This window comes from Thermobia domestica, chromosome 2 (genome assembly GCF_964235325.1).
Source record: "Thermobia domestica chromosome 2, izTheDome1.hap1.1, whole genome shotgun sequence".
Taxonomy (NCBI): domain Eukaryota; kingdom Metazoa; phylum Arthropoda; class Insecta; order Zygentoma; family Lepismatidae; genus Thermobia; species Thermobia domestica.
The window spans coordinates 276,798,673-276,816,124 of NC_137455.1; the positions used below are offsets into that span (position 1 = coordinate 276,798,673).

At 35.0% G+C, this 17,452-nt stretch overlaps 1 protein-coding gene across 4 annotated transcripts in view; it reads right to left on the reverse strand.

Annotated features, from left to right (window-relative positions):
• The window catches only part of ci (transcriptional activator cubitus interruptus), a 583,442-nt gene that overhangs the window by 59,117 nt on the left and 506,873 nt on the right, over positions 1-17,452 (reverse strand). The gene's annotated exons all lie outside the window — the stretch shown is intronic.

A 17,452-nucleotide genomic window follows, 5' to 3' on the forward strand; every position in this document is an offset into this window, starting at 1 on the left:
TTGTTGATTTATTTCTTGACTTACGCCATACCAGATAAATTGTCTTGTCACATTTAAATCACACCAAAGATTAATTACCGATAATAGCATGACTTGTCTCATTCTTAATTCAATATTGTAACAGACTGCAATTATCAACCAACTTGACTACTTTTTCGTAATGAACCCTTTATGCTCCTTCCGTAACTGCATTATATATTAAATATGCTAATTTTACGACTGTCACATATAATAATTTACGGTTTAGATTTTATAATGAATAAACAATATGACACAGAAAACGGTATTAGAAGTAACAGATAATAAATGTTGGATTTGTGTTCAATATGGAAATTAACTAGATCTATTTGTAACAGAGGTTCTAATCTTTTTTTTTCTTTCGTAAAAGTCATTTCTAAATGAATATACTTATAACATACACTGTTGTGTAATAAATTGATATGTTTACTTTGAGATCTGTCTTCATGTAACTCACAAAATATATCTACAATAAATATATATACAGCAAACTTCGAGCATTTAATTGCAAGATTGGTTAGTTTGTTTCGTATTTTAACGTCGCTTTTCAACGCCAAGGCTATATGAGACGTGGATCTAATACAGTGCTTTTCAACCTTTCCCTTATGATGGCACCCTCTTAGTACCAATTTTACACGACACTTTTTGATTATTTTTACCCACATATCATCACTCTGGTAAAGAACATCCTTCATCTACACTATGTGAAGTCCATTTTTAGGTATTCCTTATTATCTAGTCTTGCTTTCGTATTCTTACAACATTAAGAACAGAGATATCTAGTACTGTTATTGAAATTTAGTACTGTTTTATCAAAGTTCTTCATTTGGAATTTGTAACAGAAAATTTTACCACACCCAAGTTGAGAAGCTCTAATCTAAGGCTTAACGAGTCGGCTCCAAACCGCACTTTCGCTCATTCAGCACCTTTCAGGTGTAAGATATCGCCGGTAGATTTCTGGGCTTTCTATATCTATGATCATATTATCCCGTCACGTATAAGGGATGACCTCCCTCGAACAATCACACTGTCTGGGGAAATGGAAGGAAGAAAGAATTGGAGAAGGAAGGAAACGGCCTGAGACCTGTATGTTACGTACTATCCTGGCATTTGTTTGATGTGAATAAGGAAGACCCAGGAAAATTTCACTCAGGATGTCTGGTCTGAAAAAGCTTTTACACTTTTTCGACCGAGTATCCACATCGAGAATCGAATCCGGGATCGTTTACAGCAAAGTCGAGAGCGTTAGCAACTACGCTACGCGGGGCCATGGATTAGAAATAATATAAAACTTGCAAAAATGAAACAGCGATCCCGATTATATAAGATTAGCTTGGACTTTTATTATGGCGGTGATAAATTTTAGTTATAAAGCTGGTTAATAATAAAATAAACCCTTCTAAAAGATTTGATCGCACGTTTCCATATCCTTTGGATACAGGCAACCACCATTTCATTGCTACTGTGCGGGTTGAATAGAAGCTAGGAATAATCAACGTTTAACGTCATCGTTACCCGTGATGGTAACGGATTGACTCCATTATCAAATTTGGCCGAGATAATCATTCTACTGAAAAAATCAAGAATTAACTTTCGTTCAAAAGTTATCGCATGGAATAACTGACGAATAGACACACTAACAGTAAAATCTTAAAGTCCAACTGCACATTTGTGTCTATCTGGCAATAGTGAACAACCTAGGTGAGGAGTGGAAGCTAACAGCGTGGAATGAAGAAGAAAGTGTTCCTTTCCATCACTTCTTTTAGTTGAGCTTTTTCCCCCACTATTTTTTCATTGCTTTTTTTTATTTTCATTCGGTGAAAAATCTTGGTTGGTCTTCGGCAGACTGAAGACAGCACACATTACAAGCAGCGAGTAGAAAGATCAAAAGGGGCCAAAAGAAAAGGGAACTTAAAATTAGAGGTGGAGAGACAGTGTATACAACTACGTTACTCTAAATACTCACTAAACTTCTAGAGAAGGTTTTACTTGATCACTATAAACAAAAATTGTTCAAAATTTATATACGCCTTTGTATGCACTTCCTTGTATTGGATTATATTTAAGTATAGCATTTTGTTCAGCCGCGAGGCTATATGATACATGAACTTACAGCTTAAAGTGGGATCCGAACCACATGAGCTCCCGCTTAAAACAAATCCGGGTCTTCTATGCAAAAAGCGCGTAAGCCATCCACATAGAAACGAGAGTTTTGTATACACTTCCTCATACACTGGTCTTTATGTCTCTGATAAATTCATTTGCTTCATTCGTAAAAGATATTGATCTTAAATATAGTTTACATTTCCCACCCTGTCAGAAAGTGTTAAGAATAATTTTACAGAATTTTCTAGAAACAAAATGAAGTTCTTAAGAGAATGCCTCAATATATTCAACTTTTTTCTTCCAAGTAATGAAAAAGAGGACTTAAAAATGAAAATTTCGGTTTCATATTGGTCTAGTAGATCAAAAATAATATGAAAAGTGTCAGTAGTGTTTAATTTGATCCTTTGAGAAAGTCACATCAGTAAAAATCAAGATATTGTCGCTACAATCCACGAGAAGAAAATGTCCTAATTCCTGTCCCAATCCTATGTACTAATTTCTATATACAACGATTAGATCATTAGGTAAGTTCACTTTTCTTAGCTTGTAGCGATAATATTTTAATTTTTACTAATGTGACTTCCCTCAAGAGCCACCACTACATGTGCCTTTTCGTGACATGTCAAATTTCATTTGCGATTAAACACATAATAAAGACACTGTTATATTCTAACATGTTAGAATGCTCAAAATGTCAATCTAATATCCATTTCGGTCACTTGTTTTAATGAAAGGAATTTAGAACTGCACATGACTAAAAGTTCATACTACAGAATTTATTTTAATTAACCCAAAATTGATTGGCTTTTTACACTGACGAGTCTTAATATCGGTTTAATTAATAAGAATAAGATATTTAATCAAATTGATATGTTTTTATGTTCGGCTCGAAATTTTAGGCCCACACTTTCAACATTGTAATTCATTTTGAGAATAATTGATAACTAATCTGAACGAATTTTCTGTATTACTTTTCAATGTTATGATCTATCTAGTTTAAAATTATATTTCCAGGATGTAAATGAGCATGAACACTAAATATTTCACAGATGATAAAAATATGAACGCTAAAAAATTCTAATAGTCTGACCGTTATTTGAAGGCACAGTCGGTAAATGGTGGACATTTTTCTTAATAATCATAAACACAATACATATTGTGTTTCTCTTAGACGAGAAAGAATATCTAGCGGGTTATTTTGTCAGTGTAGTTTAAGTGTTGCACATAGGAATGAGACGGATGATCAACGGAAGTGAACAATTAAAAATGAACTGATGGAATGGTGATGTAGGAGGAAACGGGAGAACTTCGAGGAAACTTACAATGTTGTCCACCACAATCTTACGATGTAGTCTGCGATCGAACCAGAGACTTGCCCCACCATACGTGAGCACTCCGCCACTTAGCTATCATCCTTAGGAATCGGACGGTCCTCGCATTATATCCTGAGGCCGGCCATTCTGAATATTTTCACATTTTTTTTTTCTGTCTGACCAGGTGTAAATCGAGATCGTATTTTTAAATCCACAAAAATTTACTAGCTCACTGTCTACCGAAATTCCCTCTCTAGCTCCTTATGTTGCTTGCTAATGTTTCCAGAGTAGAATGGGCTCGATTGCATCGAAACTTGGTTAACAACTTAGAAAGAAATAAAATCCACATTACTTAAATAGATCACTCATTTGCGATTGAAGTAATGTGATCCTTACAATTTGCTTTCTTGACTTTGGAGCGGAAAAGATATAAATTGTTTCGTAGCAAACATTCAAAGCAAAAGGCTTAACAGCTAGCAACACTAATTTGGAATCTTTTAGTTGGCAGGGGTTGACAGGAATGAGGCACTACTTGAACGTACGCATGTCTCACACCCTCTTGGTGGCCTTGTCACTTCGACACGTCTTCGCAGTGTATCACTCCGCCGTACATATATATTTACGTACGTTGGAATATCATCCTCAAAAACCTATATATATATGAGAGAGAGAGAGAGAGAGAGAGAGAGAGAGATTTAATGAATTGTTTGACTATTTCTAAATGCCTGCATATATGAGAGAAATGAACTGCGGAAGAAGGTTATATTCCCTATAAATATCTCTTTCCTGTTCTCAATTTATCATGGAACATTACAACACATGAGGAAGGAATTTTAAAATTTGTATCAAAGAAGAAACATAGATGTTACTCGTGATCTTTATTCTAAACTAAATATTCGTCATTGGTTCCTTATAAATTAATGTTTTAATTGAGACGGTTTGCTCCAGTATGCCACATAGGCTTCTATCCATCTTTTCTGTTTAGCATATCAAATGTTGCAATTTTTCATCCAGTCTGCAGGCCAGATTCTTCTTCACATATCTCTGATTAAGATTTACTCGTGTTAACATTAAGATTTTGATAACTTAACACCATAAATTTAGAATGTATTGATTTGGTGTTAAAGGAAAATCAGGTGAGCTCCACACAATTATCAAGATAAACACCGATAATTCTTACTATATACGTGGCTGATGTGAATATAGTCGTATATAGATAATACAAATTACTGCAGGCAAATCATTATAGACATGAGAACTAGTATGATCTTTATAGAAGAAACTTGAACTTCATGTATGCTTCTTGGCTAAACTTTCACTGATTGTTTCCTCCTGTTCGGAAGAACTAAAAGATGTTTCAAACGCCTTTTTCCTAACAATTTATAGTTATGTTAATATGTGTTATTCACAATTATGCTGCTTCATTTCACAATTTCAGTTGTATTTCACAAACATCTGTTGACTTCTTTTCTTTATTCTTATTAAATAAGCATGCGAGACAGCTGTGACTCAGTGGTACAGCAATCATCTCTGGTTTGATCCCGGCTCGCGCCAAGTTAACTTTGTGGTGACCAAACATACCCATTTTCCCCAGTTACCTCCACCATTACCATCCATTTCATCATCACCATCTCCCTTAGCCTCCGTGCATTATTATAGGACGCTAAACTCAAGAAAAAACTTTTACAAGAAATAATACTGTAATAATAACTATGCATCTATATTGCATAACTATGGAAAACCAATACAATTAAACTGTTCATTATCGCAAACTCTGCCATACTTATAAATAACGAAAAGATGATTCACCTGTCGCATTGTGGTCACTTGTCGCTTTTGGAGTAATCCAACCTGTTAGCTGCGATGGAGCCCCGAAGGGGCGATACGTTTTGGAGCACCGTTCCTAGAATCAATCGGCATCTAAGATAGTGGGTTTGAAACACTGACACATATGCTCTGTTCTTAGTTTACTTAATATGGCCTTATTACGCGTATTCACATAGTGCAACGGAGTGGCAATATATATAGTGTATATATATATACAAAAGCAGTAGTAAAGCATCGGTTGAACCGAGTTTAATCTTTAGTAAGAGTAGAATCTATTTTTCCTTCTACTGTCACTCCAAGTCCTCGCTTTCAGCTATATATTGATGCAGAGACTTACATACAGGGTGTCCGAGAAATCCTTCCCTGATTACAGAAATTGATAACTCAGGCTAGAAATAAGATAGAAATATGAAACTGGTGTTGAATTGTTTATAAACTATAAAAGTTTTGGTCACATCAGTACACTTCCACATGAGCACCCTTGGTAGCACGTAGCACATCTAGGCGATATTCAATTTCCACCCACACATTAGCCAACATCACTGGAGGGATCGATGCAACGACTGTGGTTATTCGTTGCTGCAGGGTTTCAAGATCTGGTACACGTGTTCGGTAGACCTCATCCTTGACATAACCCCATAAAAAGAAGTCTAATGGGGTTATGTCAAGAGAGCGTGGAGGCCAAGCTGTTGGTTCATCACGACCAATCCATCGCCCAGGAAATGTCCTATCGAGATAGGCACGGACGTCCAAACCCCAATGAGGTGGTCTACCGTCTTGCTGAAAAACGACATCGGGGCGATACTGAAGCAGCTGAGGAACAGCATACAGCTGCAACATATCCAGGTACACTGCAGATGTGATGGTATCCTCAGCAAAGAAGAATGGCCCGATAATTCGATCGTGCAATAACGCGCACCAAACATTCACCTTTGGACTGCCTCTGGTGAACTCCCTGACCTCCCTGGGGGGTTCTGAACCCCAAATGCGTACATTATGGCGATTCACTACTCCACTGACAAAGAATGTCGCTTCGTCGGAAAAGGCAATTCGTCTGAGATAACCATTATCGTCCTCAATACGTGATAGCATTTCGACCGCAAAGTCATATCGACGTGTACCGTCGTCGGGCAACAAGGCCTGAACGAGTTGCACTTTGTAAGCACGAAACAATAAACGTTTGTGTAAAATGTCATGGATAGAGCTTTTTGGCATCTGTAATTCACGTGAGGCCCTGCGCACCGATTTCTTAAGACTTCTCAGAAAAGACTGCCGCACAGCCACCACCGTGTCTGCTGAGGTTCTTGGTCGACCAGACCTCGGAAGGTCAGCAACCGACCCTGTGTTCTTGAACTTCTCATACCAGGCTTTAATGCTCTTGACAGCAGGTGGAGTCCTCCCAAATGTTGTCTGGAACTGTCTCTGCACCGTGGTTGGTGATCGTGTCTCATGGTACCACAGGACACACTATGCCTTCTCCTGGTTGGTTGGCATGGCTTCTTGGGCTTCTTACTTACGTACTACAAACCTAAAAAAAAAAATTGAGACTTGGTAAAACAGAACAAACCTAACACAGACAAAAACTTTTATAGTTTGTAAACAATTCAACACCAGTTTCATATTTCTATCTTATTTCTAGCCTGAGTTATCAATTTCTGTAATCAGGGAAGGACTTCTCGGACACCCTGTATTATTACCATTACTCAATTAGTAAATTGTCAAAATAGCAAATTTGGCTCGCTTGTAACTTTGAAGTGCTCAATAGCTCAATTAAGTTGCACCTATTTGCAAGTTCAATCCCTATTTTATTTAAATGCCTGCATTCTCAAAGAACCGTTCGCTCAAATTTAGTAATCGAATGAGATAAAGAATATACTGCTATTCAACCAACTCTCATATGTTGAAATATATTAAATATAAATTTTAAAACCATTTTTTCTAGTTAAAGGGTTTGATAAGATTTTTTTTTTTGGGGGGGGGGGGTTGAAAAGACTACTTTTTTTTCTTAAACATCATCTACATGTCCCTGTACACATGGTAATTTGTTTTATCTTTACCATTGGAAAGAACTCTTTAACTACGCTTACATACTGTACATATTCCCTGATCTGAAAGGCATTTTTTGGGGGGGGAGTTGGAAAACTATATTCATTATAGTATAACCACCTCTTATGAAATGTACCTCAACTAATTAGACAACCCTTAAAAGCTATAATTTTATTCTTTTTTAGACATCTTTCGTGAGCTACCAATGCCTACGCTTTCGCATTTGCTATTCTGATTGTGTGAGATAACTTTGACGGAACAGAAAATTTCATGCAATTAACATTGTACTTTTAATTTCTAGTTACAGCAAGGGAGAAAATTACTTATGAACATGCAATAAATGGGAAAATTATATTCTTGATATGGAAAAAAATATTAAAAACTTCACTCTGATCTTCCTTTCTTTAAATAATTCATTAGAAACTAGCAGAATGCCAGTTTCTCGCATGGGGAGAATACGTTTCATTTTGGACGTAAAGGACACTAAAACTGTCACCTATCAACTTAGAGACCCCAAAAACTATGAATTCGACACTAAATATAGGTCATTTTCAATTATTGTCCCCCTCCCTTAGAAGTACTAAGGGGAACTGAATTTGGATTTAAACGGCGTCGGAAGTGTCACCACTGTTCATCTCAGCGACTTAGAAAACTATGGATTTTCAATCATTTTTATATAGGCTCAATCTCCTCCCTCCCCCTCCCTAAAGTTGCGGGGCTGAATTTGGATTTAAACGATATCGGAAGTGTCACTATTCATCTCATCAATCCCAAAAACTATGGATTCGACACTAATATCGGTCATTTTCGATCATTTTTATATATCTCCTCCCAAAATTAAGCTACACTATCAAAGTGAAATTATAAAAAAAAAATCTTAAGCCCGAACCTTATATTGAAAATTTGATCGAGATAGGTTGGGTGGTTTAAGAGTTATTAAGTTACAAACACTGACACTTTCATTTATATATATATATATATATATATATATATATATATATATATATATATATATATATATATATATATATATATATATTAATTACCTAGTTGGGTGAATGTTGAGTGTTCTATAAAGAAAATAGTTGAAAACCATGGGAAAAAAAATTAATTATTAATTGGATAAGTTCAAAAGGGGCATCAGCAGTGAGAGTGCTAAGAACATCATTAGAAAAGATACTATTCTAGTATTGAATTATATCTGAAACATCCTACTTTGTTTTTAAACTAAAATGTACGAAAAAAAATATCTTAATAGTTTTTGTTAATTTGCTTGATTTTTCTTTTATAATTAGTTTCTTAGTATTTAAGCAAAAAAAAAAAAAAAAGAAAAGAAAAGAAAAAAGAAGAAAGAAAATGGCCTATTACAATAATAATATTTTAACTTCACTTCCCACAATTAGACTGAAGGAAACGTGTTATTAGTGCAAATGAATAACTATGAAAGAGCTAGTAGAATGAGAATGTGGAAGTAAACTGCAAAACCCCGAGAAAATCAAAGGACATGATATTCTTCGCCACAAACTCACATGGTCTGAAACCACACCAGGGACCCCTTACACTAGAAGAACAATAACAATACATGTAAATATGTCTAACTGAAACACGTCAATCCATTAATAATTTAATTAAGCAATTAACACTGTGCAATGCTTAGAGGAATGGCATAGAATACAATTGAGTCGTAGAGTACGAAAACCAGTCATCTCCATCAAAACTAATTTTAGAGGAGAGACAAACAAAACTAAATTAGTCAATATGCATCTGACATACAGGGCTGTTTTTGTTTCTGGACCGTAGAATATGGCAATTTCTATGGTCCAAAAATGAAAACAGCTTTATATGTCAGATGTATATTAACTAATTTAGTTTCGTTTCCCTCTCCTGTACAATTATTTTTGATAGAGATGGCTGGTTTTCGAATTCAACCATTCAATTAGAAAAATGTTTAGTAAAGAGCATCTTTTTATACATTGCTAATTTTTATGGTACTTTAATTAAAGGCAAGACCTGCCAAAGACAATACTGGGGAGCTGAACACTTTCGTGAAGTTCTCATTTCGCGCTGGAAAAAGTAGACTTCAAGTCATTTTCAAGTGTCTGTAATAAAGGTTGCTTTTTAACTCCTCCCCCTTCCCTCCTAGTGGCGTAATATATTTCCATAAATATTTCTGTATCACTGGTAAATATTTTTGTAGTAAAAATTCAGTTGTAATAATAAATTTAAGCCGTATTTTTTTTTAAAAAAAAAGTTTGCGAAGAAGAGGCAAAGAGATTACACAGATGCCATAAATTTGTGGGATAGTTAGCATCAAGAACTTCAAACATGAGTGAAAACGGAATAATTCCTCTCAGGATAAAAGGCTGCTGGTTTCGTACTCGAGACCTCTTGATTGTGAAGTGAGAAACAGTGCAACTGTGAACTACTGAAGCCCTACTTCTTTTACACGTTTTAAAGTAATATGTTGATCAGTGGTCTTTACAAATTAGTTCGTAATACCAGAGATGCCAGAAATACCAAGAAAAGTATAGTTGTTAAGAAGCCGAGTGTCAATGTGGCACCTTAGTTCCATAATGTCAGCCGCACCCGAAACGAATATGGTTGCTGCTCAACATAGACGCAATCTTTATTACTTCACAACATAAATATTCCTAGTTTTTTTCTTTTTTTATTTATGGTGTTTCTTCGAAGCATGCAGCCTGTCAAGTGACAAGACGAAAACATTTTCTTTCAATGTGTGGGCGGATAATAAAACTTTCACGAAGCACTTTGTAAACACGTCACAAATCTTTCCTGGATAACCTAGTTGGTCTGGACACAGTTGCATACCACGAGGCCGTTTTCAGTGCGTACTGCGTGCTCAGAATGGAAGGCTTCATAAAGCACTCACGGAGGAGACTCCAGAAATGATAAGTTGTATTTTTCTCACTGACAACAAAAAGCAATAAAAACCCATGTTTCATTTAACGCTATTTTCTGTCTCCCGATGCACTCCGTTACTTCAAGTATGTATTCTGTAGCTTAGTTCTCATCTGTTCGGATGTCTGTCTGTCTGTTTCCTTCTGATCAAACGTGGAACACTTGCATGTCAAGTGAAGCTTGTTTATGTTGGCCACTATTCTCTCCTTAAACATGGTGGCCAACTCGGAGATAGAGAGATCAGTCAAGATATTCAATTATACAACTATACGGTTGTTTAAGGTAAACTTTAAAAGCGCTAATAACCAATAGATGGCAGAACGATTCGCCTATCTTTAAAATGTATTTTGTATGGAGCCACAATATTCAAATAATTCGATCAAGTTCAATAGATCAGTATTCAAAAGCTACCCAAAGACAGATTGAATCATTAATCAGAGAACAATTCATGCAAGTTTCTGACATTTTGTTTCTTTCGTTGTTAAGATAATTTCATTCTCGAAAGCACGTTTCTGCAGAGTAAAGTTAAGTGCTCACAACAACAATGATGATGATCAAGTATTTTGCCATAATTGGAAGATCACTTTCCACAACTGAGAAGTTTACACGCTCCACGTCTCCCATTAACCTCGTCGTCTTCACTTACGATTTTTCTGTTTTGATATCGTCCGTAAGTAGTCTCCTTCGCCCCCTCCCTCTCTTTCCTGCCACAATGAAAGAAACAAAATTATTAAAATGTGCACTGTTTATCCTTTGACTATTTAGTCAATTTCTCTTCGGACAAAGTTCGAATGTTTATCTCTTGAATTTGATTACGTTATTTAGAATATTATCGCTCCATTTAAAAAAAAAATACATTGGAAAGATACGGAAAAGGTGCTACCATCTATTGGCGATAGTTAAAATCTTTACAGTAATTTTAATTGTACTCTATATTTATAGGAACTAGCGAAACCATTTCCAATTTGACGATGTATGAAAAGAACGTGCAGTGGCGGATCTAGAAAGTAAAAAACTGGGGGAATGGGAACAGCTAGAACCCAGGCTATAATAGGTATATCATGAGTTCACTATAAACTTTCAGAAATACGTATATAATAATAGCTTAAATTATTTTGTTATTCAAAAACTGGGAAAGGGATGCTTAGGCCCCTCGGCCCCAGGCTAGATCCGCCACTGAGAACACGCTTTTAAAACCTGAGAAAAGTAGAAAGAAACACATTGAACAAAGTAGGAAATCGCCGAGGTGGAAGAATGGAATCATTCAAATCTTGGCAGTACGGATGCAGACGAGTCATGTCTTGAATCTCGACTCGAATTCGAATCGAGACACAGTTTGTAAAATTCGAGACGAGCCGAGACAAACGTATTTCCCGACTCGAATTTTCGACTCGAGACTGCTGGTAAAAATCCCTACTCGACTTGAATGTCTCAAAAATCTTATATATATATATATATATATATATATATATATATATATATATATATATATATATATATATATATATATATATATATATATATATATATATATATATATATAATTTTTAGTATTATTTTGTAGAAAGTATTCACTCAGCTTGAAACCAATTCCAGCATTTATTACTTTAGAAAGGTACAAAAAGCATAAATTTAATAGCTAATCTTTCGAAATCAAGATTTAATTTTCAGCTCAATTTAGTTAATTAAAACAATTAATGTGATATTTGATTGTGCATCAAATATAATAATAATAATAATAATAATAATAATAATAATAATAATAATAATAATAATAATAATAATAATAATAATAATTGATTATCTAGTTTGTACAAAACTATTGCGATAAAGTGAACTTCATAAATTCTCTGAATGAACAATTGGCAGTCTATAGTAATTCAGCATTCGTTATTGTGTTTTTGTTCCCATGAACGCAATAGGGCTGCATAACTTCTGGATTATTCGCTTCCCCAACTATTTTGAGCCTTTAATGTTTGCAGCATATTACGAGTTACTGATAATATATAATGTAACATTTGTTGTATATCACATATTGATACGAGACTGTTTTACATAGTATATTACAATAAATGGACTGCTTGAATGTCAAGAACTAGTACACTTCTATAGATAGGTATTCTTTAAAAAAGGATATTTGCAAACATTAAATTATAAAACAATAAACTACATAGAGTAGCTATGGTTTGGGTTTCCAACATAAAAGAAATATGGTTTGTTCATTAACTTCAACTTTCACTCCTGGCTGATGTGTGCGTATATTTTGTCTCGTCTCCAATTCGAGTCGAGACAATATTTTCTCGAGACGAGTAAAGACAGGTTTAAATCTCGACTCGACCCGACTCGTGCGCATCTCTACTTGGCAGTGTACGTGTAGTCATGGATCCAAGTAAAGTTTGCCTGTAAAAACACCAATCTTCCAGTTTACTTGTCACCACTGGATTTTATCGGTGTCTAGTAATCCACCAGCTCCTTCACCTCTCAGTATGCTTTACCGAGAAAAAGAAGAATAGCAAACGGTGATGTCGACAGCATTTAGTTGCAAATGACTGATATAGTAGAACGTGCGAGCACAGATAACTCGAATAAGCAATACTGTTGTGACAGCTATGAACGGGCTTCAAAGACTTTCAAGAATTGTCCTACAGGTGGCACAAGTGTAAAAGTAAAGCAATAATGGTTTCTAATGGGGACTACTTATTTATTTTTTTAATCTTATTTACTCTGGAAAGCTTCATTGTTCCAATGGTTCTAAGAACATGTTTACAAATTAAAATTATAACAATTTCTGAAGATTAGATTAGTTTCACATACCTGTAGTGCCATCTGTACGCTACTTATATCAAATACTTGGCAACACTATCAAATTATAAACTCTGGGGATTATTTTACATTCGTGTAGCCCTGAGCAAAAAAGGCTGGCTACTTAATCACTCTTCATTCAAAGTGTACTTGGAAACAATAATTTAATCCTACTTAGCCAAAGTTCTTCCCACTGAAAGGATACTATTTTTTTTTAGTTTAAGTAATATTCCTCTACTTGTATTGTATGTCATATTATTGTATGCGTAAGTTACTTCTTTATTTTCACCTACAACATTAGAAAAAAAAATGGTATGTATAAATAACTTAAATTTTATATTATGAATACTTGCACATAGCTTCATTTTCGCAGGAACAAGTTCTCTTTAAAATATTTGAATGTACAATAATTTCAAAACGTTGGGAACCAAAAGACCTACTATTTCCGTTTTCAATCGATGCGGAGATGGAACAGACAGGAATAAGGGCGGAAATAGAACCTATTCTGATAGGCGTAACTAAATCGAGCAGGGGTCCAGACTCCCCTAGAATACTGTTGTGCCACGGATTCTCTCAGTTCTCAAGTTCAATCCATGGTCCTCCCTAGCAAAGTATCCTAGTTACGCCAATGCCTATTCTTGGATTCTAGGGTTACCCAAATAAATTACTATTTGTTACTGTGCTCTGATACATGTACACAGATGGACGTAGAGTCGTTCCCATACTCACGCATAACAGTTTGGAAAATAAAAGTGATAAATTAGTCTGTTTTATGTAAATTAATGCACATCATAGCTTCAACAAAAACATTAAAGAAATAGTTTTCTCCCGAGATATTTACGTATTATATTTATGATTTGTTTATTTAACATTCGGTCGTTCATACGTGTATTCAGATCCATTAACTAGAGTTTCAGTAAAAATAACAGCAATAGTAATAACAATAAATCGTTATATTGTAGTCTCGAGATACGGTTCTCCCTGCTCATGAGCGGTTACCTTACTTGTCATTGTTTCGTCAGCCCTGATTCACATATATCAAACGAGTATTTCGATATGTGCATTGATATGACATAAAATCGTTCAAGATTTCATGACTAACGAACTAGTGAAACTAATTAACGTTGGTCGGTTTCAAGAATCAAAGTATCCAATACCAATCATGACTATTCATTTGTTAAAATATCTGTCACAGGTTTTAGAATGTTTCTCTCTCTCTCTCTCTCTCCATCATGCATTACAATTGTATCGTTGGTTACATCTGTTTGTTAGCCATTTCATTCATGCAACACGAAATAGGTTTTGACTTCTAACACTGCCTGGTTTTTCATGACAATCGAGTTAGTATGCATTTTACCTGTATTCTACACATACATTAAGTTAATTCAAAATTATCAACCATAAATTATGTTTAGTCTCCAGCACATAAAATGAAACACAGGCATATACTTTGCTTTGTTGTCTTCATAGATTCTAACATCTCCACGTAACCGCTTGTCTTTGCTAAAATCACCACCTCAAACCCATTCCCACACCGGAAACTATTAAAATGCGAATCCTATCCTATCGTCTTACCCAATAGCACTTATATGTCCTGCCACCCACAGTCCATTAAAGAAAGCCATATGATAGGCAGAATAGGAAAAGGAAAAGATAACGACGGTTACAAGCAGTCTTATTATACAGCGCCTTCGTCTAGCGAGGTTTTAAAGGACACGACTGGCATTTTATCCACCACAGCAGGTACTTCAGAACGACCCATTCAAACAGCCAGAAGATGGAGATACAAGGGGAAGTTGGATCTGAAATTTCAGTGTTATCAGGACCATCTTTTTTCTCCTCCCCGAAACATATCCAGACACAAAAGCTGGATTTGGTTACCAGTTCCCGCATCTCTCTCAGTGTGTGAAAATTCTTCTCTTTTCAGAGTTGATAACGTACACATAAGTCAAGCCAAGCAGGCAGAAATCTTTGAGTGTGTGTGCTTCTCTTTCGTTTTTATTTATCTTTTTACACTGTGGGAGGGTATGTTCTTTCACACAGATATATATATATATATATATATATATATATATATATATATATATATATATATATATATACCGCACTACCACTAAATAAAATGTTTTGTGGGTTTGTAGACGATGTTATCACACTAACAAAGTAGTCATTGCATATCTTCATTGAATGCAGCAGCCAATACTTGGTTACTTCTTGGTTGTCCTCAAGGTTGATGCACATGGCCTCGAAATAAATAAAAAAAAAAAAAAAGCCAAATGCAGACATATTTTTAATATACATATCACATACTAGAATATTATTACTTTTATGTCCACTTAGGATTAAGAAAGATAAAAATACGTATAAAAACCAAATATATGAATCTTTGGCTTCACAATTATATATAGAGAGGAGTTTCTTATAAACCTAACTCCGTAATAAAGAAAAAGCATAGAATTAGATAAATATTTATCCTGCAAGGTATACAATCCGTCAAAGTACAAAAGTAAAATGGGTTGCGTATATCTCAGGCGTATTTACAAACCCGTTTTTAATACATGGGAAATCGATTATTATTATTATTATTATTATTATTGTATCATCTCCATCAATGAATTCTGTTCCTAACTTTTGGCCCTTTACATCCTGGACAAAATTGATAAAAAATAACACAATCGTCATCATAGATATCCTGCCATTACTTGCTGGTCAATTGGCGAAAACTGAAAGGTTCCTATAAGTGTTCCTCACGAGACGAGACGCTAAAACAAGTCAAGACGAGTCTTGAAAATAAGACGAGACGAGAAACAATAAGTCTAGTCTCGTTCTGAGACGAGACAAGACACGAAATTTTACGAATCCCGTGAGTAACACTAGTCACCCAAATCTTGGATCTCAAACAATTTTTTAGTGTTACATGATTAACAATATTTAAAAAAAATCTATAAATTGATAAAGTGATTCTACAAACATAATGAACAACATTTATAAAAGTTTTAAGGATACACAAGTCGTTGCACAACATATTTTGAAGATAAATATGGTTTAAATGCTGTTATATCACATCTTTCGTGGATCTTTCGTGAGACACGAAATGACTCTATTTCTACATGTAGATGAAATTAAAAAAAGAATCAGGGCAACAATTTTGCACATAAATTTACGAAACCAAACGAGACGAAAAAATCTTTCAGAAATCGAGACAAGACAAGAAAGAATTCTTCGAGAATAGACGTAAGACGAGAATTCGACAAAAATTGCGAGACAAGATGAGAAAACCTCCCTTCTTGTCTCGTCTTTCCTCGTGGGTAACACTAGCTACTATACACCACGGTCCTTAACTAGCCTCTCCGTAATAATTTTATGCCTTAATATCATCCAGAATTGAAGCATCTTTCACCTCTCCCTCTTTTTCCTTCCTCCATACCGTTTCTCACACCATTTATAATACAGTTTCTTTATCACCCAATGTTCCAGCCTGTTTCTTTATATTTACACTTAAAATCGTTCTTTTCTCTTCTGCTATTCCTAGCGCTTCCTCATTTGCTTTTCGTTCCAACCCGCCATTTTCCATTCTTCTCAACACTCACACTTCGAAAATCTCCAGTCTAGTGGCAGCTCTTGAAGAAAGTAATATCGGTATTTAAAAAAAAAAAAGAAAGAAAGAAAATACAATTTTATTGCTTTAAACTACAAAAAGTCAACTTAAGTAATGTTCAAAATCTTGTATACAAGAATAAGCATATGCGGAAACTTTGAAACGAGAAATGTTTAATTTTTTCAATGTTACTTCCTTAAAAATCTACCACCACTTGAATCTTTTACTTTCTAAATAACTTTTGCGTAGTGTTAGTGTTTCTGCCCCATGAAGTACAATATCCGACACAAAACATTTTATGAATCTTTTTTTCAACTCTTGGATCCATAAAATATATATTTTTCTTCTTTCTAATTGCTTCTTTGCCATTCCTATCCTTACTTTTATATCACCTTCACATTTAATGTTCTTATTCAGTTACGCTTAAACTCGACGCAAGATACTCTACGTTGGGTTAGTTTAAAAATAAAGAAACATTGCCAAAATCACGGTAATCTATCATGGATGAAAGAATACAAATTGTTCTTACAAATAGTCACATCTGATGCATTTATTCAGTACACTTTTTACATTATGGTGAGAATACATATTAGTACATTTACCTGTTTCACTTAAGCGCATAAGGGACGGAGACGGAGAATATGGTACGTTTCCTAAAGGTACGTTTCGGTTCGGGAGAATATGGCCCATGGGTGGTGTCTGTAGGAGGTCATGACCACTTTCATGACTGGCCCATAGAGAAGATACTGTGGATAATACCACATTCAAGCCGCTTTTATTCCCTAGATTTCTATGAGCAATACAATGACAAAAACTGGATGAA